Source organism: Danio rerio, chromosome 19 (genome assembly GCF_052040795.2).
Source record: "Danio rerio strain M-AB ecotype USA chromosome 19, GRCz13ab, whole genome shotgun sequence".
NCBI classification, from domain to species: Eukaryota; Metazoa; Chordata; class Actinopteri; order Cypriniformes; family Danionidae; genus Danio; species Danio rerio.
Window position 1 is genome coordinate 22,761,393 of NC_141039.2, and position 25,528 is coordinate 22,786,920.

Below are 25,528 nucleotides of genomic sequence, written 5' to 3' on the forward strand. Positions count from 1 at the left end.
ACTAGCATCTATTTCTCACCCTTACCTTTAAGATGCTATCCTCACTTGCGATCTGTAAGTATCAAAATCAATTCATATAGTTAACATTTCAGATGCTTTAAAATATTTAAGTTTACAAAAAAAAACTTTGAAAAAACCCTGAACTGTATGAAGTGAACAACGTTTTTTAAATCATAGTTTACAAATGCATTAGTGAAATCCAAATTTGTGCTTGTTAACATTAGTTAATGCAAGTTAATATTATATAACAAGAACTAACAATAAACAACTTTACTTTCATTATTGTTAACAAACATAATTAAATATTGTAATAAATGCATTATGGATTGTTTATTCATATTAAAATATATAAAAATGTGTAACCTTCCCTAATGGAACTATTGCAAAGTTGCAAAAATATATAGTTTATTGTAAGAAAAAAACTATCTTAAAGGCACTTTTACTGTTGACCGTTTGGTGTAGTACTCAGCATTGATGAACCGAAGTCCTGTAAGTTAAGTAGTCAGAATATCAGGAAACCATGTCACTGGATGGAAAATGAAATGCAATCACGTTGTGTAAAAAGAGTCCTTTTACGTTATCTCACGTTGAAAAAAACTCATGAAGCAACTTCATCATTCTTCTTTTACCTCCAATTTTGATTTTCGAAATTTGTTAGTCATTTAAGTGATGATAAAGATGACGAATGGTCCAACAAAACTGTGTGGGACTCGTTGTATATATAAAACTTTGAGAAAATACCACAACATAAATTTGTTTTTGACAGCAAAAACATGGCTAAATCACTTACATTAAATAATGCCATATGGCTAAAACCATTGAGGTAACATGTCTTTTTCCTTAAAAATAGCCTAAATTGGCTGACTGACCAATGTTTTTAAAAGTAAATAAATATACTGACGTAGTTCCAGTGCTTACCTGGGAATAATTGTCTGTTAGTCGTTGATTTTCTCCACTGCTTGACCTAACCCTGCACACCATAGACGCCTCATGTTCCGTTGCTCCCAACGCGGCCGCCATCTTAATTTAGTCATGAGTGTGCTTTAAACAGATAAACTGAACAGATGAGCTGCTGTTTTCTCTGATATAAAATACAATATCGCTTATATTTAATAACTGGGTAACACTTTACAATAAGGTTCATTAGTTAGTGCATTTACTAAGATGAACTAATCATGAACAACACAGCATTTATTAATCATAATTGAACATTTACTAATGCATTATTGACATCCAAGTCCATGCTTGTTAACAGTAGTTAATACGCCATGAGTTAACATGAATTAACAATGAACTACTGTATTTTCATTAACTAACATTAACTAACATGAATAAATACAGAAGTAGATGTATTGTTCATTGTTTGTTCATGTTAGTAAATGCATTAAATAACATTAACTATAGTGAACCTTATTGTAAAGTGTGACCAATACCTGATTATTATTTTTTTTTGGTTGAAAAACCTCCTAGGCTAGGAGTAAAAAGAGCTCCAGCTTGTCATGTCTATTCTACGGTGTAAAGTGGGATGTATTAAATATCACAAGTAATGCTGAAATCCTCTTTTTTCTTAATAGTACATATTCTATACAATAATATAGGATAAAATAAAAGTAAAATGTGTGGATTCATTTATTCATAATTTTTTCTTCGGCTTAGTCCCCTTATTCATCAAGGGTCGCCACAGCAGAATGAACCGCCAACTTTTCCAGCATATGTTTAACACAGCGGATGCTTTTGCAGCTGCAACCCAGTATTGAGGAAAATGTGTGCATTCAAATGTAAAATCTTGTTTTGTAAAAATGTATAAAGATGACTGTCAAAACAATCCCTGTTTACAGGATCATAAAAGGGCCACTACACGTTGCTGTTATCGATCTCATAAAAAAAAAAATTTGGTTAAAAAAAGATTTTAAAACTTCTTGAGTATATTGCAGGAGCAATTAAGCATATGAAAAAATCTGTGCAGTGCATGATGAGTCAACAGTATTGTGAGCTTGTTTTCTCTGAGGAAAATAATGCAATTACCAACATGTACATGGTGGTTAGCACTGTCGCCGCTTAGCAAGAAGGTTGCTAGTTCAAGTACTGGCTGGGCCTGTTGGCGTTTCTAAAGGCTATGGAGTTTGCATGTTCTCCCCATGTTTGCGTGGGTTTTGCCCACAGTCCAGAGACATGCGCTATAAGAACTGGGCAAACAGAAATGACCATAGTGTATGAGAGTGTGTGTGTGTGTGAATGTGAGAGGGTAGGGTTTTTACCAGTGCTGGGTTGTGACTGAAAGGGCATCAGCTGCGTAAAACATATGCCAGAATAGTTGGCGGTTCGTTCCACTGTAGTGACCCTTGATAAATAAGGAACTAAGCTGAAGGATGCATGAATGGATGAATGAACATGTATACAGTGTTCAACATAAATCAGCTCACCCCATTTTGAAAATGAATATTTTTATACTTTTCTCAGTCAATATAGGTAATATTTTGGTGCCTTTAAACAAAACAGGTTTATTTACAGATATATCTGATAACATAATATTTTAGTCACCAAACATTAAGGAATAGAAAGATAATGGATCCAGATTTGGCTCCAATATTGACTAATCTAATGTATATTCACAAATATAATATTGTAAAGCTTTTTTTTTTTTAGGAAATAGATAATTTAAATGAGAAATTTGTAAGGAGTGTACTCTTATATGTTGAGTACTGTAGCCTATATAGAAGTGCATTTTGTCATGATTTGACTACACTTAAAGTAAAATTGGTGTAGCCATATTTTAATATTTTTTACTATATATTACATTTTGAAGCAAAAAGACTAAGACATTTTTTGTCAATCTAGAGACAAAATACATTCAATCAAACATTTGCAATGAAATAAATTTTATGTTATGTTATGTTATGTTTTGTTATGTTATGTTATGTTATGTTATGTTATGTTATGTTATGTTATGTGTTCCTAGCCGCCCTACCACATGCATTTTGCAGCATATTGAACACTCATGTTTTTGTATGTTAGCATGTGTGCACTTGTCATATGTCCTTACATTGATTTCTCCCTCTACCAGCACATGACAGATGTCTTGAGTGTATGCGTCAGGAAACACAGCCCCGCACGCATGCCAGACCGCACCAGTGTGTGCCTTTTTGTCGCCACCGCTGCGGTTCATCTGAGGAGAATACAGTGTTGACAGGTTTCCATGGCTACTGGAACAACTAAAACAAATGGAGAAAAGATGAGGTAAGGTAGGTCAGAGATATGGAAAGAGATGGAGTGAAACCCAGGAAAATAACAGGGGAAACAAGGAAGTTGGTTGATAAATGTATGATGCAAGAGACGAGAAATAGGAGACTGATGAATGTAAATGACAGATGTTTCAGGGAAAATTTTGCAGGAATTTGGAGGATTTTGAGCACAAAAGTAGCCTACTGTACAAAAAGTCTGGGGTAATAATAATTAATAATAAATATATTATTATTATTTTGTCACTAGAAATAACACAACTGTTTTTTTTTCAAATTAACACATTAAATTAACATAAAATTCTAATTCTACATATATGTTACAAAATAATTGTTGTGCAAAATAAAAATGAGACATTCCTGAATTACTAAACAATTATGTAGTTTTACAGCACAATAGTAATTAATTTAAACTGTGCTTGTAAATTTTACAGTATTACTAGCAATTTTTACAGCATTACTGGCAAAAATGTACAAGCACACTGTAAATTAACAATTGCAACTGTGCTGTAAAAGTACAGCACAATTGTAACTGTTAATTTACAGAGCACTTGTACATTTTGACAATAATACTGTAAAATTTACTAGTAATACTGTAAAACTTACAGCAATTTTTACAGTGTTGTTATTGTCTTTTTGTTAGGTATTTGTCATAAAAATGTTCATAGTTTCTAATGCGTCTCATCAAAAGTTTTATTTTGAATTGATTTTTGACTGCGGGAAATCCTTCATTCAATCCTTCGGCTTAGTCTCTTATAGCTCGTTTCCACTGAGCGGTACGGTGCAGTACCTTTTGACAATGGAAACGGTCATAAAGGTGTACCAAACCGAACCGTACAACTTTTCCGTAACCCTTTCAAAAAGTTACCAAACAAAAGAAAGGGTACCAAAAGGTCACATGCGCAGGGTTGAAGTTGAAAGGGCAGTCGCGGTGTAAAACATATGCTGGATAAGCTGGCAGTTCATTCCACTGTGGCAACCCCTGACAAATAAAGGGACTAAGCAGAAAGAAAATTAATAAATGAAGTTGAATTAATTGTAAACTTCATCATGATCCTTTTTTAAGTGTAACAATGACCCCAAAAACAAAACGTACAGTTTTATAAGAAACTTGAACCATTACACCCTTACAAACGTAATGCCCATTTTTTACTATGCAGTCAGCTTCTGAAACCTAAATTAAGTCCTGTCTTACATTTTACCTCAATTTCCTCCAAAAAAAAAAAACAAAAAAAACATTATTTATTGAAATCAAAAGGGATACGAACAGTGTTTCATGTTCACCATAACAATGTCCTGAGGTTGATGTAAAAGAGCGTATGAGGTGTTTCCTTCTTTGAATCGGAGCATTTACTTCAGTTTCATCCATATTTAATTACGCTGTAAAAACACAGCTTCTTTTTTCCCCTACAGCCACAACAGTTCACACATTGAGCAGTCATTATCCTTCTCACAGTCTGTACCTGAACTGCAGACAAACACAACGGACTGGATGAGTATTAGAGATGGGGAGAGGCTGAGGTGACAAATACAGGGATGGAGACAGAGGCGAAAAAACATGGAAAAAGCTGAGCCAGAAAGATATTTATAGTACGATAAGAGAGCAGGATACTGGCTATGCAGACAGAATAGCTAAAACTTTTGATTACCTACATAGTGCTTCTCCACAAGCAACTGATGTTCTGTGTGTGCGCGCATATTTGTGTCCTGACATGAACAAAAAGTGCTATTCACTGTTTTCTGATAGCCCTGACCCAAATACAGTGGCTATTCATCACTTCGCCCATCCATTAATGTGTACAATACAGCTCTTCCATTCAAATGAGCACATGCACTTACAGAGAAGAACCAGGGTAGTCTGGACACAGCCGTCTCAGTAGGGCACATTTGTGGGCTCATTAATGTATTTGGAACAAGGTCAGAACTCTTAATATTGTGGAACGTGAGGACAAAACTGTGTCAAAGCTGGGTCATGACAATATTTTTTATTATGTAGAAATAGTCATTTGATTATTAGCAAATGTTTTGATGATAGAGATGCATATGTTTCTGTTTGCTCTGTTGTTCTCCTGTAACTTGTTTATGCCTTGTTTGAACATATAGTTACAATGTGTTGGTTTTCTTTTGTAAAACATTTGCTTCACCCAAGAATTTTTGGGATTGCTCACAAAATATTTGCATTAGACAATTTTGAGAGAAAAAGCTGTTTATATATTCAAAATGTTTTTAAGTAAACAGTTTTAAGGGTTTCTGTTTTTTAAGAAATATTCAGTATCTCCAGAATGTGTCTGTAAAGTTTCAGCTCAAAATACCTTTCAGATCATTTATTATATCCTAAGAAAAAATGCCCATTTTTGGGTTAGAGGTAATTGTTATTGTGTTTGAAGCCTGTGCCTTTAAATGCAAATGATTGCCCAACATTTTGACATTTGTGACCAGAGATCCAGTTTATGAGTTAAAATACAAAGTAAGGTTATATGATGTATTTGTTGTGAGGCTTATTCAAGCCTTTCTGCAACAATGAGTCACACACAAATGCCATTGCAAAGTTCACAGTACATACACACTTTAAACATGCACTGTTTTTGCATGTCTACTTGCGGTAAATATGACAGGATTCACAATAATATACACTGTTATATGGATATATTATGCTACTGTACAAATTAAACCTGGTTTAACATTTACAAACTGGGACCCCTGTTGTGTGATTGAAGCATCTTTGTATATAGTTGTACTGACACTATGTGGCTGTGCTGATTCCAGCGGTTATGAATTAAATAGCGATTTTTCTGTCTTGCCTTTATGACAAACATACACTTTTTTCAAGAGTTCACACTTAGCTGATATTTGATTATTAAGCATGTTTGGTATGCTGTCCCAGGAAAGAGCCCTGAGCTCATAAGATACTAAGGCTATGGAGCTCCCTTAGTTTGCAAGGGAGAGGAGAATTTGAGGTGGTAGGCTTCGAGAACTCCCCTGCTTATTTATTGCTGATTAAGATCTCATCAATTGTGCCAATTTAGTTTGGGCAATTCATCTATGACGCATGTTTTTGGAATGTGGCAGGAAACCAGAGAACCAGGGGGAAACCCACGCAATCACGGGAAGAACATGTAAAGTCTGCACAGAAATGTCTACTGGGCAAGTAAAGACTTGAACCAGTGACATTCGTGCTGTGAGGCTTCTTACGACTGCCGCGCTGCCCTATCAAGGAAAAGGCAAGAGGGAGGAGGGGGGATTCTTCAAGATGAAGATAACTAAGGTTAGAAACTCTCGCTAATTATAGTTAGGCTAATTATAGAGTTAGGAATCATCTGATTGGTAAATCATGCATTGCTAATTTGGGACCAGCCATGGTCAATTCTAAGCAGGTGATCCTCTTGAAATTACTTTAAGAATAAACTTCACTGAAAAAATGTTGTAAAATTGTAAAACTCTTTCTTGATGTGCAGCTGATCACAGACAGTTGGAACAGATCTTTTAATCCCAGTTTCTTTGCAAATCCTGTCTTGTGGATATGTTTATATGCATTACTATAGAGACATGTTAATATGTCCCTTTCAATCAATTCAGTGGATGAGGAAAACTGCACTTATACACTGTAAACAATGCTGGGTTGCACACAATCAATGTATATTGGGAAAACATAAAGGAATTAAGTTAATTTACAAATTTAAGTGGATTACACATAAAGCAATTGAGTTCTTGCAAAAAAAAACTAAAGAATTGTGTTGTTTTAGTTCAATTTGTGAAGTTTATTTATAAACAAATTTTGAGAGTATCACTTGCTTATGATTGTTCTCAGCTGTTCCAGCATCAGCTAATGATAGATTATTCAATCAGATGATCCCTAACTCACTATAAATAACCAGTTTTCTTATGTCAATATCTTTATCTTGAAGAACCCACTTCTACTTTCCCTCCTTTTTAGAAGGGCGACACAGTGGCCCAGTGATTAGCACTGTTGTCTCACAGCAGGAATGCCTCTGTTTTAAGTCCCTACTAAACCAGGCGACATTTATGTGTGGAGTTTAGCTTTTTCTCCCGTGCTTGCGTGGGTTTTCCTCGGGTTCTCCATTTTCCTCCCACAGTCCAAATAACACGGGGGAGGAGGGGGGATTCTTTAAGATGAAGATAACTAAGGTAAGAAACTCTGGCTTAGTATAGTGAGTTAGGAATCATCTGATTGGTAAATCAGGCAATGCTAATTCGGGACCAGCCATGGTCAATCCTAAGCATGTGATCCTAAGCATGTGATCCTGGTATTCTCCCGTGCTCGTGTGGGTTTTCCTCAGGTTCTCCTGTTTCCTCCCACAGTCCAAATAATACGCACCCTAAGTAAATTGAACACACAAAATTGATATCATAGCCAAGCTCTTGGCGAGTACTCCTCTCCTCAGTCATCCATCATTTAGCAAGAAATAAGCCGGGGGAGTTCATCAAGATATACCTGAGCTCAAACTTCCCTCTCGCCCTGCAAACTGGAGGGAGCCCAGGGCTTGATGACCTTATAAGCTCAGTGCTTTCTCCTGGGACAACATGCTAAACAAGCTTTTATTATGAATCATCAGCTAAATGTGAACTCTTGAAATATAAGTAGTTTGAATAAAGAGCAAGCGGTGGGCCTCAAAATCACTTTTATTTGGATCCTATTTCAACATCATGAATTTTTATATATATATATGTTCGGTCACCATAAACTTTGTTTACGTCATGTACTCCACAGCACAAATTTACCGTGCTCACCAACAACAACTTTCCCCCGCATCACTCCTAGTGTGGTACATTCCACGCCACTTCCGGTGTGTGGTACATTCCCTTTTCGTAAGGAATCTGTAATTGTAAATTTGTTTCGGGATTTGTAAAAGTGTTTTGCGTCTTGTTTATTTTTTTCTAAAATGTAAATTTGTTTCGTCCTTGGTAAAATTGTTTTTCCTATGTAATTGTGTCTGATGATAGGTAAAAATGTTTTTCAAAATGTAAATTTGTCTCGAGTTTTTTATAAGTGTTTCATACTTTGCAATGTTGTTTTGCACTTCCCGGCCACCGTAGTTTTTGCATCAGAACTCTTTATATCTTATTCAGCATGCAAATGACTCACCCAATTTCCAGTAAAACATCATCAGACAATTTGGGTTCCACAATTCCAAAACAAAGCCTGCTGTTATAAATGAAATATATATTTTTGTCAAAACAGAAACACTGCAAAAAATGCTTTTCTTACTTAGATTTTTTGTCTTGTTTCTATATTATTTCTTAAAACAAGACAATATGTTTTGCTTGTCTAGAAAATGCTTCTTGATTTGAGACATGTTAGATATTTGGACTAGAAACAAGACAAGAAATCTAAGTAAGAAAAGCAATTTTTGCAGTGTACATGCAAGACATTGTTCAAAACATATATTTTTAAATAACCTACTTAAAAAACTCTGCCTTTGTAAATGGATATTTTTTCTCTGTATTAAAAGAGAAGCTAATGTAGGTGCATGATGCATCTTTGCATTGTTAATGCTGTCAGAAAAAGATGCATGAAATGACCAGGTGTAAACAGCCCCATAGGAAGGAAGTCTTCCAAATGGAACACGTTGCGAGTTTCCACTTGGGTACTTGTAATAGGATACACTCTGCCTGTGTTTACACAACTTACCAATAATATATTGCAGAAGTATGCAAATTTTTTTTTTTAGTTATCGTGCCTAAGGCTGTCACAGAAGCAATTTCTCATTTTTCTAAGCACACCCATTCAAATGATATCTGTCAGGTAGAAGGACAATGTTATGCATGTATTCCTGAAATGCTTACAGCAGCTTTTGACTATGTGCTGTCCTACATTTATACTTCAGAACGACCACATTTATGAGCATGCAAATCAACAAGGTTTTTGCATGTGCGTGTTCATGTGTAACACATTAACGTTGCAGGTGGTGATGAATGGCTGTGAAAATATGTTTCTCCGGAGAGCTCTTCGCTTTCTCGTCAGGCGGGATAGGAGCCGGAGAAGATCAATGGCCTTCAGCAGCTGAAGTGATTCTCCCGTGGCTCGGCGGCTGCTTAAACCCGCGTGTTTCCTCAGAGCTGTCAGATGGAGAGCAAGGTCTCATTGTTCAGCGATGACACCAACTGAATCCATCGATGGACGACCTGATCCAATCTTGTAAGGGGAGATGAATTGCAGTGAGTTGCATTCATGTACAGTAGTAAATAGAGTCAGGCTTGAGCTTATATTTTATATTTACATAACCACACACAGAGAAATTTACAGTGCACACTAGACTGTATTTCAGATACGATAATTAGTTAAAAGCTTGCAAATTTATTCATTTGTTTCAATAGTTCATGTCTAAAAAAAGACCATATTTCTGAACAAAATTATCTATTCAATTTGCATCACCGAAAATTTGGTAACACTTTATAATAACTACACACTATGAATCATTTATTAAGCATTAGCAAATAGTGAATTCATTATCTGTTAAGCATTAACTCTACATTAATAAATGTTAGTAAGCAGTTTATAACTGCAGCTATTAATGCTGTATTCTTGACTTACAACCACGTGTATAATGAGCGTAATAATTGTACTTTCATACTTTGTTAATGATTTATTTGTCATTACTAAATTAAGTATTGCATTATTTACAAACCAGTTATTTAAGCACAGTTGGTGGTTTTTTTAAGATCATTCAGAATGATTTAGTAAATGATTAATAAACTATTGAAATCAACATTTATATATATTATTATTCAGGCATATATTTTAAGTTAACTAATGTGTTAATAAATGCTTTATTAATTCAACGTTATCCAGTTTTGTGACCTAATCTAAAGTGAGGACTATTCTTGCTTTATAAATGCCTTATAAATGACAATTAAAGAGTCAGTTAAATTCTAAAAAGGAAAGAAGTACATAAACAACATTATTCATTTCTATTCATTTGAAGATACACAAATCAAACTGTATCAAATGAAAAGTAAATCTTTGCAACCTGATCTAAAAAAAATGACTGTACAGTTTAAACATTGCATCTTTTTCAATGTTAAATATTTACAATAATTTGACTTTTTAGATAAGATTGCAATGATTATTGTTCATTTAATACCAAACCTTTAATTATCATTTATAAGGGATTTATGAAGCATGAATAGTCCTCACATAAGATCAGGTCACAAAACTGCATGGAGTTGAGTTAATAAAGCATTTGTTAACATACATAGTAACCATTAATAAGACCACCTGAATAATAAGATTTATAAACCTTGATTTCAACAGTTTATTAATCATTTACTAACTCATTCTGAATGATGTTAAAAACCTCCAACTACTCTTAAATACAACTGGTTTGTAAATAATGCAATACTTAATTTAGTAATGAAAAATAAACCATTAACAAAGTATGAAAGTACAATTATTAAGCTCGTTATACATGTGGTTGTAAGTCATGAATAAGGCATTTGTAGCTGCAGTTGTAAACTGCTTACTAACATTTATTAATGTAGAGTTAATGCTTAACAAATAATGAATTCACTAGATGCTAATGCTTAATACATGGTTTATAGTGTGTAGTTATTATAAAGTTTTACCGAAAATTTCTCACTCAGTAAGTAAGGGATATATCCAAGCTGTTAATAGACAGTTTATTGGCTGTTTATTTTGCTGATATATAAATTTGAAACATAAACTTTACACAAAACATTGTTCTCAGTTGTAATACTTTATTAATTTTTAAATATAGTTAAAGCTGACAGACACGAAAACAGCTGAATAGAGCATACACTGACCTACCTATAGAAGGTTCAATTTGGTAATGTCATTGGCCTACAAGCATTTCCTGCTTCTTATCATACCATTTCATAGCTCTAACAAGAGGCAATTCAATAATATCTTCATGTTACAACAGCTATCATAGCATTATTATCAATATGTGGACATTTTTCGATTTTTGGAAGCTATGAAAATTAAAAATGTAAAACAGGAAATACGTTGGGACCATTGTTATAGTTTACATCCTCCAAAATAGTCTATTATTCATTTATAGCAAATACAATAGAATACACAAGACAAGTCCATACCTGCCAACTCTCACTTATCTCTCAGGAGTCTCCCATATTTCAGACCCATCTACTGCCACCCTCCCATTTTGTTCTTTCTTCCAAAAAACTCCAGTAATATTTTCATAAGTAAGTAAATTTATAATTCAATGCTAACTGACATAACATGTTACTGTAGAATATAGTTTTACAATAGAATGCTAATGCATAACCCCACTGTGGTTGAACTATTACAGAAACACATGTGACTAGCTATATCATATCTAGATAAATATGTCTATATCTATATCATCTAAAAAGCTAGTACAATTTACGTTTTTCTGACTAATTTACATTTATATGATGGACATTTTATTGATTACAGTTATTTTATTTCACCAAAACTACACACATTTTATACTGTGAAAACAAATATTAAGCTACATCAGTTGTTAGAACTTTTCGGTTTGGGGAAACAGTATTATTATGACCACATCAGCTTCAGTTCCTCAAAATAATAATGAAGGATGACAGTACAGTGGCAAGGACACCATGGCCTCTATTTTGATGATCCATGCGCAAAGTCCATAGCGCAGGGCGCAAACACATTAAGGGTGTGTCAGAATCTACTTTTGCTATTTTAAGGTCTGAAAAATTCCGCCTTGAGCCGTGGCACATTGTCTAACAGGGTTGAGCTTATTCTCTTAATGAGTTTAGGTGTGTTTTGAGAATAAACGAATCAGAGTCTCATCTCTCATTCCCTTAAAGAGTCAGTTGCGTCGTGCCATAGCGCATTTGCTGTTTTCATGACAGACTTTGTAAGTGGAAAAAATTAGCCTTTCACTAGTAAGAAAACAGTTAAACAGAGCATCTACATGTGAGAATGAAAGATGAGCCTTCTTATTCTTTATTTTCATTTTCACTCTCGTGGATAGGGAAACTTCTTGTGCGCACAGACATCCATTAGCCTATAAATAATTAATTTTGCTTGTCAAGCACAAAGATTTGTTTCAAAACTATTTCTAAATTCAGTTCTAATTTCCAGCAAATGAATAAATGAACAATAATAACGAAGTGTGCTCAAAAAACTGAATTGTGTCCAAATATACATGCTATGCCCCATATGATCTAAAACCTGACAGGTGGGCAAATCTAAGCTTGTTTTTAATAAAAACAAATATGAATATGCATAAAATAAATAATACTACAAATAATAAATTTATTAAATATTAAAACAAAAAAATTTATTTAATAATAAATTATTATAAATAATAATACAAATAAAGATATTTGCGTATCGCTGTAAATCTTGTGTGTATTAAGCAGTTTGTAATCGAGGGCCACAACTAATGCGCTCTGCGTTGGGCTATACACCGTCTTGATCTGGTCTATTGCACAGTCCATTATACTGTAGTCTCTCAAAATAGCAACGCGCCAGCAACGCACCTCAACACGCCTATGGGCGCACATATGAGAGCAAATGCATTTGCTATTTAAGCAGCGTGGTGCAAAACTTGCGTCACACCACATTGCGCCGGGTGTATGATAGGGCCCCATGTGACAACAGCCACCATCGTCCACCATTTTCCCTGCTCCTAGATTTTTAGAGACAAATGTTGGCAGGTATGGACGTGTCATTTAGTCAGTTAATGAATTTCTCAAAACAATTAGTACAAACTGCAAAACCTAGCTGATAACCTGCAAAAGTGTCACTTGCTTAAAATGGATAGCTCATTCCTTAAAAGCAAGTATTGATGTCAATAAAAGTGTCAGTGTCATCAAGATGAAAAGTCCTGCCATCATTGTTTATGAACAAGACAGTCAAATGGCTTTGTCATGTTTTCATTGTGACAGTTTACTCTGTAATTGTTTTCCAATGCACAAAAAAGTCAGATTTTGGTGACACTTCCTAAAAATGCTCAAGACAGCCATTTGACAAACTACAGTAAAGTAGTATATTTCACATTTTTACTGCATTTGCTCACTGCAATTCTAATTTATTCACAGCATTGTGCAAAAGAATAAATACACCCTTATTTACAACAAACACAAACTTCATTTGGGAGCTGTGCACAACTGTAAACAATATTGCAGTACATATTGGAACTGAACCTACAACATACACAGGTCTGTAAATCATTCATAAAATCGTCCAATTTACCTGACATTTTGAGGAAAAAAAAAAGATCTTAAAAAATTATTAAATTAGCTTGACAGATTTTGACAACTAGTTCAACATTTCTGTATGTAATGACTCAAGTAATGAAATGAGGACTATTACATTTAGGACTATATTACATTCTATATGGAATGACTATTCAGCATTCACAAGTTTAGTAAATTTTGACTGACATGACATAAGCAAATGCATTACCTATTGTGCAAATGTAAATAGTGTTGTGAGAAATGCACCAAAGTGTCTGAGAAAAACTGTAACTGAAATATATGTAAATGGCACATATAGGGCCTATGTTTCCTTAATAAATTGAGATTATTGAGAATATGACATATCCTATTTTAAAACATAAAATTATTTACAAAAGCTAACACAAATTCTAATATCTTATATAAATCATATAAATAAATAAATAATAAGGCTATTATTATTAAATGAAATTTTATATTTATCATGCATAAGAAATGAAAAAATCATACTTTAATAATAATTTTAATAATATTACTGATATTTCTTCTTCTTCTTCTTCTTCTTCTTCTTCTTCTTATTATTATTATTATTATTATTATTATTATTATTATTATTATTAAGTAGGACATTGTTCATTTATTTATTAATTTATATGTTAATGTTAATTTATATATTAGTTTAAAATTTGGTAGAAAAGTCTACTTTTACAATATGACACTTGAAATTCACAGCAGTAAGTTCTAACCAGCAGGCCCATGTCATATACAGTACAGATACTTAATAAATAACCTACTATAAATGAAAAGAATTAACGTATGCTTTTTGTTTTCACAAGCTTTGGAGACGTAACATAAATTCTACTTTTAAATAATAGGTCACCTATAGCATATGAGGCTGTGTTCAAAATGACATCAAATGACATCAAATGCACTACGAAGGGAGCACAATTGTAAACATGAAGATCGCTAAAACTGAACTATAAAAATAGTTTAAAAGCAAATTACACCTAAGAGAGATGACCTTAATGATTTTTTATTATTAATAATTCCAACTTTGAATCTTAGAAAGTTCTAAATGAATGGTGCATAGGGGGATAATTGGCAATAGAACACAGCCAGGAACTATGTTTCTAACTACAGCTTCAGAGGTGTGCTTGCGAGTGCTCAAGTTTGCGACGAAGTTTGCGAATGTTCATTGGAGAGATGGATTTGGGAAACGGCAAATCAACAAACTATGTTTGTAACAACGGAACTTGCAACCGTAGTTGGCTAACGATGGTTTTGGGAAACGCACCCCAATTTTGCATAATTATGCTACCTACATTCCACACAACTTAGGAATTTCAGCAGTGAAGTGTCCCACTTCTGACTGCAATGCATTCCAGTCAATCGCATATCATAATCGCATTTTTACCATTTGAGATATGAATATTTTTTTAACATTTCATTTTATTGTCAATTATTGCTAAAACAATAGAAAATAGCTGACAAAAAAAAATATTTAACTTTAAATCTAATAAAATTAAATAAAAATCTTTATTAATAGGGTTCCCACTTATTTTGCAGTGTAATCATATTTGAAAGTTTAGTCATATATTTCACATAAGATAGCCCAGTGCTAATCTTGCTTTAGCAGAACTAGCCAACATCTGTGAAGTGATGTCAAGTGACTCATCTTGCTGAAGTCAGGGTTGTGCTGTGTTTGCAGGTCAGATGATTGACGTCAAATGTCAGTCTAGTCATTATTTACCACTAGGAAGTAGGAAAAGTAAATTCCAAGTTGTCTGGAACACAACAAAGGCTAATTTGTATTTGCTTACAGCTTTGTGTCATATCTTGTTTTTTTTAAGCAATGTGTCATATCAACAAAATGACATCATCATGCAATGACATCACAGCATCATTTTGTCTAAAAATGTTACATTTCTACCATAAAAGAGTTTACAAACATTAATCAGCTGTATTTAAATCACTGTCATTTTCCTTTTGCAGCAATTTTGATATTGATGAAGTGAGGTAGAAAAGCCCATAAATGTAACTTAAATCAACCAACCAGCATACTGGAACATGTACCCCCACATGTCTATTGTGTCCATGACCTTTGGGTTCTGTTTTTGATAGCATTTGAAACGTAATCTTTCATAAACTCTACAGTAACTTGTTTACTTTGATAATGTTGGACATATGTTGTTATGGTCAGTGTTAGCTCCTCCATCTCCACACAGACCTTCTACAACACTCAGACGTTTTGATAAACTCGGCTCATATGGACTTTGGCAGTGCAGAAATTGCTTTGTGAGCGTCTTGTGCAATTGTTAAAGCGGTGCACGCTCTGTGCTTTGGTCGTCAATCACCTCAGCACCCAACCCCCCCACCCCTTTTTGGGCTCAAGGGCTTCAGCGGGAGAACTAAATTGGCTCTAGCATCATCACCGCTGCTGTCGCCATCTCCAATGAAGAGTTTTTTGGGTGTTTTTTTTTTTGCTCCCGGTGCAGAAAGCAGGCTGTCTTCTGTCATCCTTTTCCTTTTCAAGTTTAAGTGCAAAAGGGAGCCACTTGCTATGTGAATGATATGAAAAGCCTTTTAAAACCACATTAAAACGGGGAAGTTGTGTACAAAGAGGCGTTCTCTCCTGGTAGCTGGAGATATCGGGAATCACAAACGTCTCTGGGAGCTTGTACAGAAAGGTTAAATGGAGGAAGGACAGACAGGCTTGTGTCAGTAGACAGAAGTGTTGCATAACAAGCACATCAACAAAACGGCTGAATCTTGAATTGCTGAGGCCAGAAGATTTACTAGCACTGCATGAACTCACTTCTGGACGTATGAGAAATGATTTGTGACTAGTGTAGTCGGTCTCAAATAGCTTAATGGACTTCGGGGAGCACTGTTTGTTGGTCGCTTTTCATTTTTTACTTCTTCAAGGTTAATCTATAACACTAGTCCAAGGTCAAAAGGTTTGTTGGATGTCTTGGCAATGCAGTTCATGTAGTGGCATTTTGAAAAGTCAATTTTATTGAATGAAATGTGACCTTCAAATGGATGTTTAAACAGCTATACAGCTCAAATAATAGATATGGTATTAGTAACACTTTAGTTAAAAGGTGACATCAGAATAAATGTTCACATTTGTAGATTTCTTGTGTTTAGTCAGGTTTGTGGTGTCTGTCAGCTCAGAGAATTTGAAAAGAAAGCATGCAGCTGTGTCTATTTATGCGTATTATTTAAATTGTATTTATGTGCCATAATTGACGTTTGAATTTCATGACAGTTTATGTAACCAGCTACTTCTTCATGTGTGCGTGCCTCTAAGAAAACTATGGACTCTGCCATTCTTCCACCTCTTTTTGTAAACAGAGTTGCTAATGATGGTGTCTTTCCTTTTCTCTTGAAACTGGCATGCAGTCTGCTCTGTTTAGATGTAGTTGTGTCCTTACATAGAATCTCAGCTTAAGAAGAGGGAACAGTGATAAGGTATACAGAGCAGGCACACATTGTCATAACAAGGTGTTAATATTAGGTTAGATTTAGGTTGTGACGTCAGGTGACCAAAATTTAATGTCTAGTCAGCGTCTAAGGATCTACCCGATTTTCATTTATACACTAAACGCAATGTCCCCATAACGTTGGGGTTCAACATCAATCTGATGTCATGTTACAGCTTTTCTTAGTGGCTTTGGTGCATTTCTCACAACACTATTTTTATTTGCTTGACAGGTAATGCATTTCTTAAAACAATTAGTCATTTGTGCACATCATATTAGCAGTTTCTCATTCCTTCCAAAAAATTGCAAATGCTTTTGGACAAGCATCAATTACTTTCACAAAACTCTCTGCTGTTTCATAACATTATCATTTGCTTATGTCATGTCAGTCAAAATTAAATAAATTTGTGAATGTTGAATAGTCATTCCATAAAAAACTAATTGTCCTCATTTCATTACTTGAGTTATTACATAAAGAAATGTTAAACTAGTTGTCAAAATCTGTCAAGATAATTTTATAAAAAATAAATAAATCTTTTGTTTTAACAAACAATTTAACCAATTTTCAAGTGTCACCAAAATCTGACTTTTTTTGCATTGGAAAACATTTATAGAGTAAACTGTCATAATAAAAACATGACAAAGCCATTTGACTATCTTGTTAAAAAACAATAGTGGCAGGACTTTTCATCTTGATGACACTGACACTTTCATTGACATCAATACTTGCTTTTAAGGAATGAGCTATCCATTTTGAGCAAGTGAAACACTTTTGCAGGTTATCAGCTAGGTTTTGCAGTTTGTACGAATTGTTTTGAGAAATGCATTAACTGTTGTGCAAATGTAAATAGTGTTGTGAGAAATGCACCAAAGTAACTGAGAAAAACTGTCCCATGCCTTCTAGATATTTTTATGTATGAAGGGAAAATCCCAAAATAAAGCTGCAAAAACTTGCTTGTATGTGCATTTTTGGATAGATAGATAGATAGATAGATAGATAGATAGATAGATAGATAGATAGATAGATAGATAGATAGATAGATAGATAGATAGATAGATAACATTTTTTATGGAGAAAGTCTTATTTATTTTATTTCGGCTAGAATAAAAGCAGTTAAAAAAACTATATATATATATATATATATATATATATATATATATATATATATATATATATATATATATATATATATATTTTTTTTTTTTTTTTTTTTTTTTTTTTTGATAATCTAGTAAAATATTATTTATTGTCATCATGACAGTATTATTTACTTTCAAATGTGTTGAAATAATCTTCTCTCCGTTCAACAGAAATTGAAGAAAAAATAAACAGGAGGCTTATAATCCATGGGGGCTAATAATTCAAACATACATAATTCGTGTTTGTTTTGTTTTGTTTTGTACAAAACATATTTTGTACATATTTTCATACACACCATTTACTGTCATTTACTCAATTCTTAGATTCTTAAGTACGTGCAATTGTCAAACAACAATAACCTTTTTTGGTTAAAAAAAAATAATAATTTTTATTTAAAATGTCTGAAAAATAAAAGTTACTCTGATTTTCTGAATTTAAACCAGAACTATTTTTTGTCATCTCATATTGATAAATGCAACCTCCTTTAGTTGAAAAATAGAATTATTCTGAAAATATTTGTAAAGCAGAAAAATACAATTACACTGCTTTACTGAACTAATTTATACTATTGAATTTAGTCATTTAAGCCAAGTATGTTATAAGGGGCTGTAATTACATTACCTTAAAGAGCCCATATTATGGGTTTTTGAAAATTCCCCTCCATGTAGTGTGTAACACAGCTCTAAGTGAAGTGAAGTATCCAGCTAAGGCTTAAATCTGTAAGAATACAGTGTTTAAAACGGTTGATTCATCTATAAAAGAGTCGACTCATAGTGCTTCAAACGAGTCGCCTTGATACCGATTCATTAGGTGTTTCGCCATGACGTACGAACGAAACCAACCAACGCCAGCGACAGTTCACTCACGTTTAGTATCAGATGTCAATGTTGAGCAATGATATGCAATGATTATATGTGCGGAGATGGCCCAGCACAATCTCTCATTTTGTTATCAAAATGTGGAAACATCATCAAATTTTCCTTTATGTTAGTCGTAAAGACAAATAAAAAAAGTTATTAGAGGCTTAAGATTTGGTTGAGTGTTGTGTCTGTGATGTGTTTGTGTTTAGCAATTCCTCACAAATGGATTGCTAAAATTCCAGTTTGCAACATTAAAGTGCATGGTGAGCTCTTTTATATGGCTAAAAATGAATGGAAGTGAATTAGATAGGAAGTTGTGACGCATGTATGTTACAATGGATGCACCTGCTTTTACATGAAATATGAGGTGGATGTCAATATAGCTATTTTTATCATTCAGAATGTATGATGGTTCTTAATGTAGACAGGCCTTTACTTGTAACCAATTATTTCCTCATAATTAACATGTGCTTACATTTGGGATCCATATTATTGGAAATCTCTTGGTCTTGATGTGCATGTACATGTAACACAAAAGCAGAAAGAGTCAATAAGAGCTTTCTGGTGGTGACGTCAGCGCTGTTTAGATAGCAGTTTACTGATTTGATGCTTTCTGATGAGGAAAAGATAGAGAGAGGGTAAAGGAAATCAGGTTCAGCTACAATCTATAAACATTTATTTTTTAAGCCAGCTGAAAACGAAGTCTATGACTTTATTTTTTTTGCTAAACAACAAATGCTTCACTATATCTACCACCAAAACTTGCTAATGGATTAAATGTAATTTAAATTACGTAATAAGATTGCAAAAATCAAATGCTTGTGGTTAGAGTAATAATGTAGTAGTGTATGCTACTTTTTATTGATTACATGTGATATTATGTGCATAATTGCAGTAAGACTGTTCATGATTTATTGATTATTCTAAATTTTCTTTTCTTTTTTTTTCTTTTTTTTTTTTTTTTGGTATTCTGCTTCTTGTATAGATTTATGATTCCATGTGATTTGTCATGTTTCCAAAGTTATTGTTTGATGTTTCTCAATGATACTGTCATATGTGCTCTGTGTTTTTTAAGATATATAATATTGGTTGTGGCAGTGACAATGCTTTGAATTTCATGTTTTTCAAATTCAGTTTTTGTCAGGTTGCTTACTTTTTTTTTTTTTATTTACTTCATGGTTTTATGTTAAGATTACAATCAGCAACCACTAATGAGGTATATTAATGCATTTGAAGTATTACCTGTCTATACATTTCAGTTTAAACAGAAGTTGTTGAGACTCTTGATGGTGATAAAGAATTATATATATATATATATATATATATATATATATATATATATATATATATATATATATATATATATATATATATGTATATATATATATATATATATATATATATATATATATATATATGTATATATATATATATATATATATATATATATATAAACTGTTCTTGTATCTGACAAAATAGAGCAAGATTATCCTACTTCAATATGTGATATCACATAAAGTTTTGCATGAATGTAATCTAAATGTAATCCAAACTAATTAAAAATCTCAAGTAATCTCTGTCTCTTGATGAAAATAAGAGAAAATGTTCTGCAGTCTTCAGAGTCGTCCGTGTGTGCGAATGAAAGTGGAAAAGGAGGAAGAGAGAGAATGAAATGACCTGCATGACCATGTGTCTCATTTGTTCGGTGGGCTCGGGCATGTAATTCCTTCATGCTGAATTTTAATAGGATAATGTACTTCATGTTTCGCACAGTGCTACACTTACAGGTCTTATGAACTACCTGTCAGAGGAATACATGAATATATAACGCCACGAAGCATGATGAAAAACATCATCTCCACAAATCCACAAGGATGAACTCCCATTTTCACACCTATTTTTATACCCAGATGGAACTGGCTTGTACAGCACAATACATAATACTGTAAGGTTACTTAGGGTGTGAAAGGCAAATAATTAAATAACACTAGGCAAATAATTAAATGTGTGTTTGTGTGTGTGTGTGTGTGTGTGTGTGTGTGTGTGTGTGTGTGCGTGCGTGCGTGCGTGCGTGCGTGCGTGCGTGCGTGCGTGTGTGTGTGTGCGTGTTTATCTTTGCCATGCTGACAGTAAATAATGTTTTACTAGATTTTTTTCAAGACACTTCTGTACAGCTCAAAGTGCCATTTAAAGGCTTAACTTGATTAATTAGGTTAACTAAGCATGTTAGGGTTATTAGGCAAGTTTTCGTATAATGATGGCTTGTTCTGTAGACTACTGAAAAATATAGCTTAAAAATAGCTTTTAGGTCTGGACTTAACCAACTAAGCCAAAGACTAAAACTACAAACTCTGTTGAATTCAGTGTTGGGAACATTACATCAAAAAAAGATATTAATTACTAATTACATTATTAAAAATGAAAAAATTGTAATTACGTATGTGTGCTTAAATTACCATATCTGAGGGGTGTTTTAATTACTCAGTAAGGAATTTATATACCTATTAAATATTCCTGAAAACTTTAATTTATCAGCAATAGAAATTAAATTAAATAAACTCTTGTTTTTAACTATTTAGATCAAACAGGGTATTTTAGTTGTATTTAAAAATGCAATACTTAAGGAAAGTAAAAGTAAAACATCATGTCAGCAATGACATCATATTTTCATACACACCATTTACAGTCATTTACTCAATTCTTAGATTCTTAAGTACGTGCAATTGTCAAACAACAATAACCTTTTTTGGTTAAAAAAATAATAATTTTTATTTAAAATGTCTGAATAATAAAAGTTACTCTGATTTTCTGAATTTAAACCAGAACTATTTTTTGTCATCTCATATTGATAAATGCAACCTCCTTTAGTTGAAAAATAGAATTATTCTGAAAATATTTGTAAAGCAGAAAAATACAATTACACTGCTTTACTGAACTAATTTATACTATTGAATTTAGTCATTTAAGCCAAGTATGTTATAAGGGGCTGTAATTACATTACCTTAAAATAAATAGTAATCCTTTAGTAATAGTAACATTTTAATTTTTTAGAGGATATGTAATTTAATTACATCCAATTAAATTGGTTATATATGCTCACATCTGAGAAAGCATACTGTATACATTTCACAGACAGGCCCGGTTCTCCCAATGCATGCTCAGTCACCCTAATCATCACGATTACAGTCACCTGATTACTAATTAGCCAGGCACCAGCACATCATTCACTGTCATCACACCAGTACCATAAAACTTCTCGCCAGTCCTCAGTGTCTGGTGTTCTGTCGATTTGTCCTATCTTGGTAAATTGTCCCACCTCCCATTCAAAAAGTAGGTAGCATATTTTGATGATGCAATATGCTACCCATCAGATTTTGCTTCCAATGTAAATTTTAATGTGGAGTAGTGTGATATGAAGCTGCCTACCTAAAACCAACATCAGAACCATTCAAATACACTGTTAATCTGATGGGTAGGATAAAATGTCAGGAAATTGGCCTCATTGGTATTAGAAAGATTACACTCACCACACAGTCAGTGTCTAAAATCTACTCTATCTATAAAATCTAAGTTTACTCTCTCATTTCCCTAGGATATCCAGTGTCTGCATCTCTCCTTCATAGTGTGGTTTCTCCTGAACTTCCTTTGGTTGTCCCTGATCCCATCTATCTGTGTGCCTGGCTACCAATACTCCTCTGGTCCCTCTGATTCTCATGCATATACATCCTGCAATTCATCTCCATTAATGCCTGTTATTCACCCTGCCATTCTATTTAAATAAACTGTTTAATTCCATCTCTGGTTCCCGTCTCCTTTTGTGTCAATACACATAGAAACTCTAAAACTAAGATAATCAAAAACCTTAAAGATTTTCCATTAATTAAATGTAAAAAATATTTGGAATACATTTTTCATTCTTTATTGATTCATTGCTCGCACAAAAAATTATAACTTGGATATATAATGTATTTTTGATATAGCTGCAAAGTCTGATCAATGTGCATTTTAATCTGATTTGTTTGTGTCCTTGAGCAAAATGTGAAGATTCTTTCAGTCTCGTTGATGGAGTGCCTCCAGGCATTGCTATAAGCTCACAGTGAATATTGCATTGCAGTCTATTCAAAGGAGGTCTATATTCTTTCGAGGCCAATTATTGCAGCTTACTTTGGGTCCCACAGAGGCCGCAATTACAATGGCAGACTCTTGTAATCGTGACACAGTAGGTCACAAAGGCAGCTGGTGAGATCTGAACACTGACCTTTTTTTCCAAGAAAGCAAACGGAACAGAAAAGAAATAGATCGCAAGTGTTTGACGAACTACTGCAAAATCAGCAAAACGATTCATGCATTGTAGCATCTGTATATCACCTACAGTACATTGTGACCTGCACAGTCATCATCATACACACATTTGTATGTATTTAAAATCACTTAGTATAAAACGAAAATGACCAGAATATTACAAATACTAGAATAAATTCAAACACTGGTTATGTTACAGCCTTAAAGGGATGCCAAACAGAAATCTGATATATGGGAATATATGCAAATTACTTATGACACATATGATGATATTTAGAAATATTGCAAAAGCGGCAAGCGGCAAATATATATATATATATATATATATATATATATATATATATATATATATATATATATATATATATATATATATATATATATATATATATATAATTTTAACCAGTAGAATTACGAATTACATATACTCACTCTTATTACACTCTTATTAGGTACACCTGTCCAACTCCTTGTAAACACAAATTTCTAATTAGATCAAATGGCAGCAACTCAATGCATTTAGGCATGTAGACATGGTCAAGACGATCTGCTGCAGTTCATACCGAGCATCAGAATGGGTAAGAAAGGAGATTTACGTGACTTTGAACCAGTGAGCGGCAGTTCTGAGGTTGCAAATGCCTTGTTGATGTCAGAGGAAAATGGCCAGACTGCTTCGAGCTGATAGAAAATCAACAGTAACTCAAATAACCACTCGTTACAACTAAGGTATGCAGATAAGCATCTTTGAATGCACAACACTTCAAACATTCAGATTGTAGGGTCAGAATTTGGCATCAACAACATGAAAGCATGAATCCATCCGGCCTTGTATCAACGGTTCAGGCTGGTGGTGGTGGTATAATGGTGTGGGGGATATTGTCTTGTCACATTTTGGGCCCTTTAAAATCAATTGAACATCTTGTCAATGAATTTATGCCACCAAAGATTAAGGCAGTTTTGAAGGCAAAATCAGGTCCAACCCGTTACTAGTAAGGTGTTCCTAACAAAGTGGGCGGTGAGTGTATGTACATATTTGTAATTACAATGGCTGAAAAATATATATGCAAGTGGCCATATTTCCCATATGTCTATTAAAACTTTCTCCAGAAGAAAAATTATTATTAGACATACCGTGAAAATTTCCTTGCTCTGTTAAACATCATTTGGTAAATAGTTAAAAAAGAATAAAAAAATAAAAATAAAAAAAATAAAAGGGGGGGCTAATAATTCTGACTTCACTGTATATGATGTATATTTTATATGTGTAAAATCCACATATGAATGTGTATCTCATAGATGTAATTTGCGCATATTTCCATAATTTTACAAGATATTTCATCCAAAAACTTAAATTGCTTAATCTTTATTTTGTTAAACAGAAGAAACTCATATATGTTTTGCACAAGTGAAGGGTGAGTAAATGGTGACAAAATGTTTATTTTTGTGTGAACTTGCCCTCGCCTTCATAAAGCAATGTCTAAATCAGCTCTGTTTGATTTGAGCATGTCATTTTAGAAGTGATAACAGCAAATTCAGCATTTTCAGCACTGACTGATTAATCATCTGAAAAACTGCCTCAAATACATCCACGGAACCCGTTTAGATCATTCACCAGCTACTTTATAAGACACTTCTGGCCTTGATCCATTGGGAACTGTTCCCTGCTTGACACATGGAACCAATTTCACTGTTGTCCAATTTATCTTCATTTTGTCCCAAACCATTCCAGGCTAATATTTATGGTATACAGTACAGTGTCAGGGGGTTGTGTGTGCGCGTGTGTGCGTGTGCATCATTTCATTTCAAAGGGCAATTTAGGTTTACTCTGTGAGCCATTTCCTGTCTGCTTTAATGAACACTAACTGTCTGTCTCCACCGAAGTGTTCATTCCAGCAATTACAGCAAAATATCAGCAATCTTTAGACCCAGCTCATATTTAAGTCTAATATTTTAAGCTCACATTTTCTATCCTCGTGCTTAAAATGTAACACGTTTAGCTCGAATTAGATAGATCTTCTTTATTCAATTTTAGAGGCATTATCTGTTTGTTGCTTCCCTGAAGGAATTTTATTATGACTGCAATTTTAATTTGAGGTTGTTTGGGGAATAATATTAAATCACATTTTGTCTGAAAAATTGTCTCATGCATGTGACTGTTCCTTTCAAGGATCAGCATTAAAATGCTGGTATTTATGCAGAATCTTTACCTAAAGACAGCATCCTTGCGCCCTCTGTTGATAGACATTACAACTGCATGTAAGAATGAATGTTGCTTTGTACTTACAGACAGATAGACAGATAGATAAACAGACAGACGAATGGACA

At 33.6% G+C, this 25,528-nt stretch overlaps 1 long non-coding RNA gene across 2 annotated transcripts; it reads left to right on the forward strand.

Moving 5' to 3' along the window:
* The first annotated feature begins 9,152 nt into the window (after positions 1–9,152).
* Positions 9,153–22,696, forward strand: LOC141379071 (uncharacterized). 2 transcript variants are annotated; one of them, XR_015516731.2, is made up of 2 exons: positions 9,153–9,416; positions 22,494–22,696. It is a non-coding gene; the product is annotated as an uncharacterized LOC141379071 (long non-coding RNA). The 2 variants fall into 2 exon arrangements; XR_015516732.2 differs by having other exon boundaries at positions 9,261–9,396.
* Positions 22,697–25,528: the final 2,832 nt, after the last annotated feature.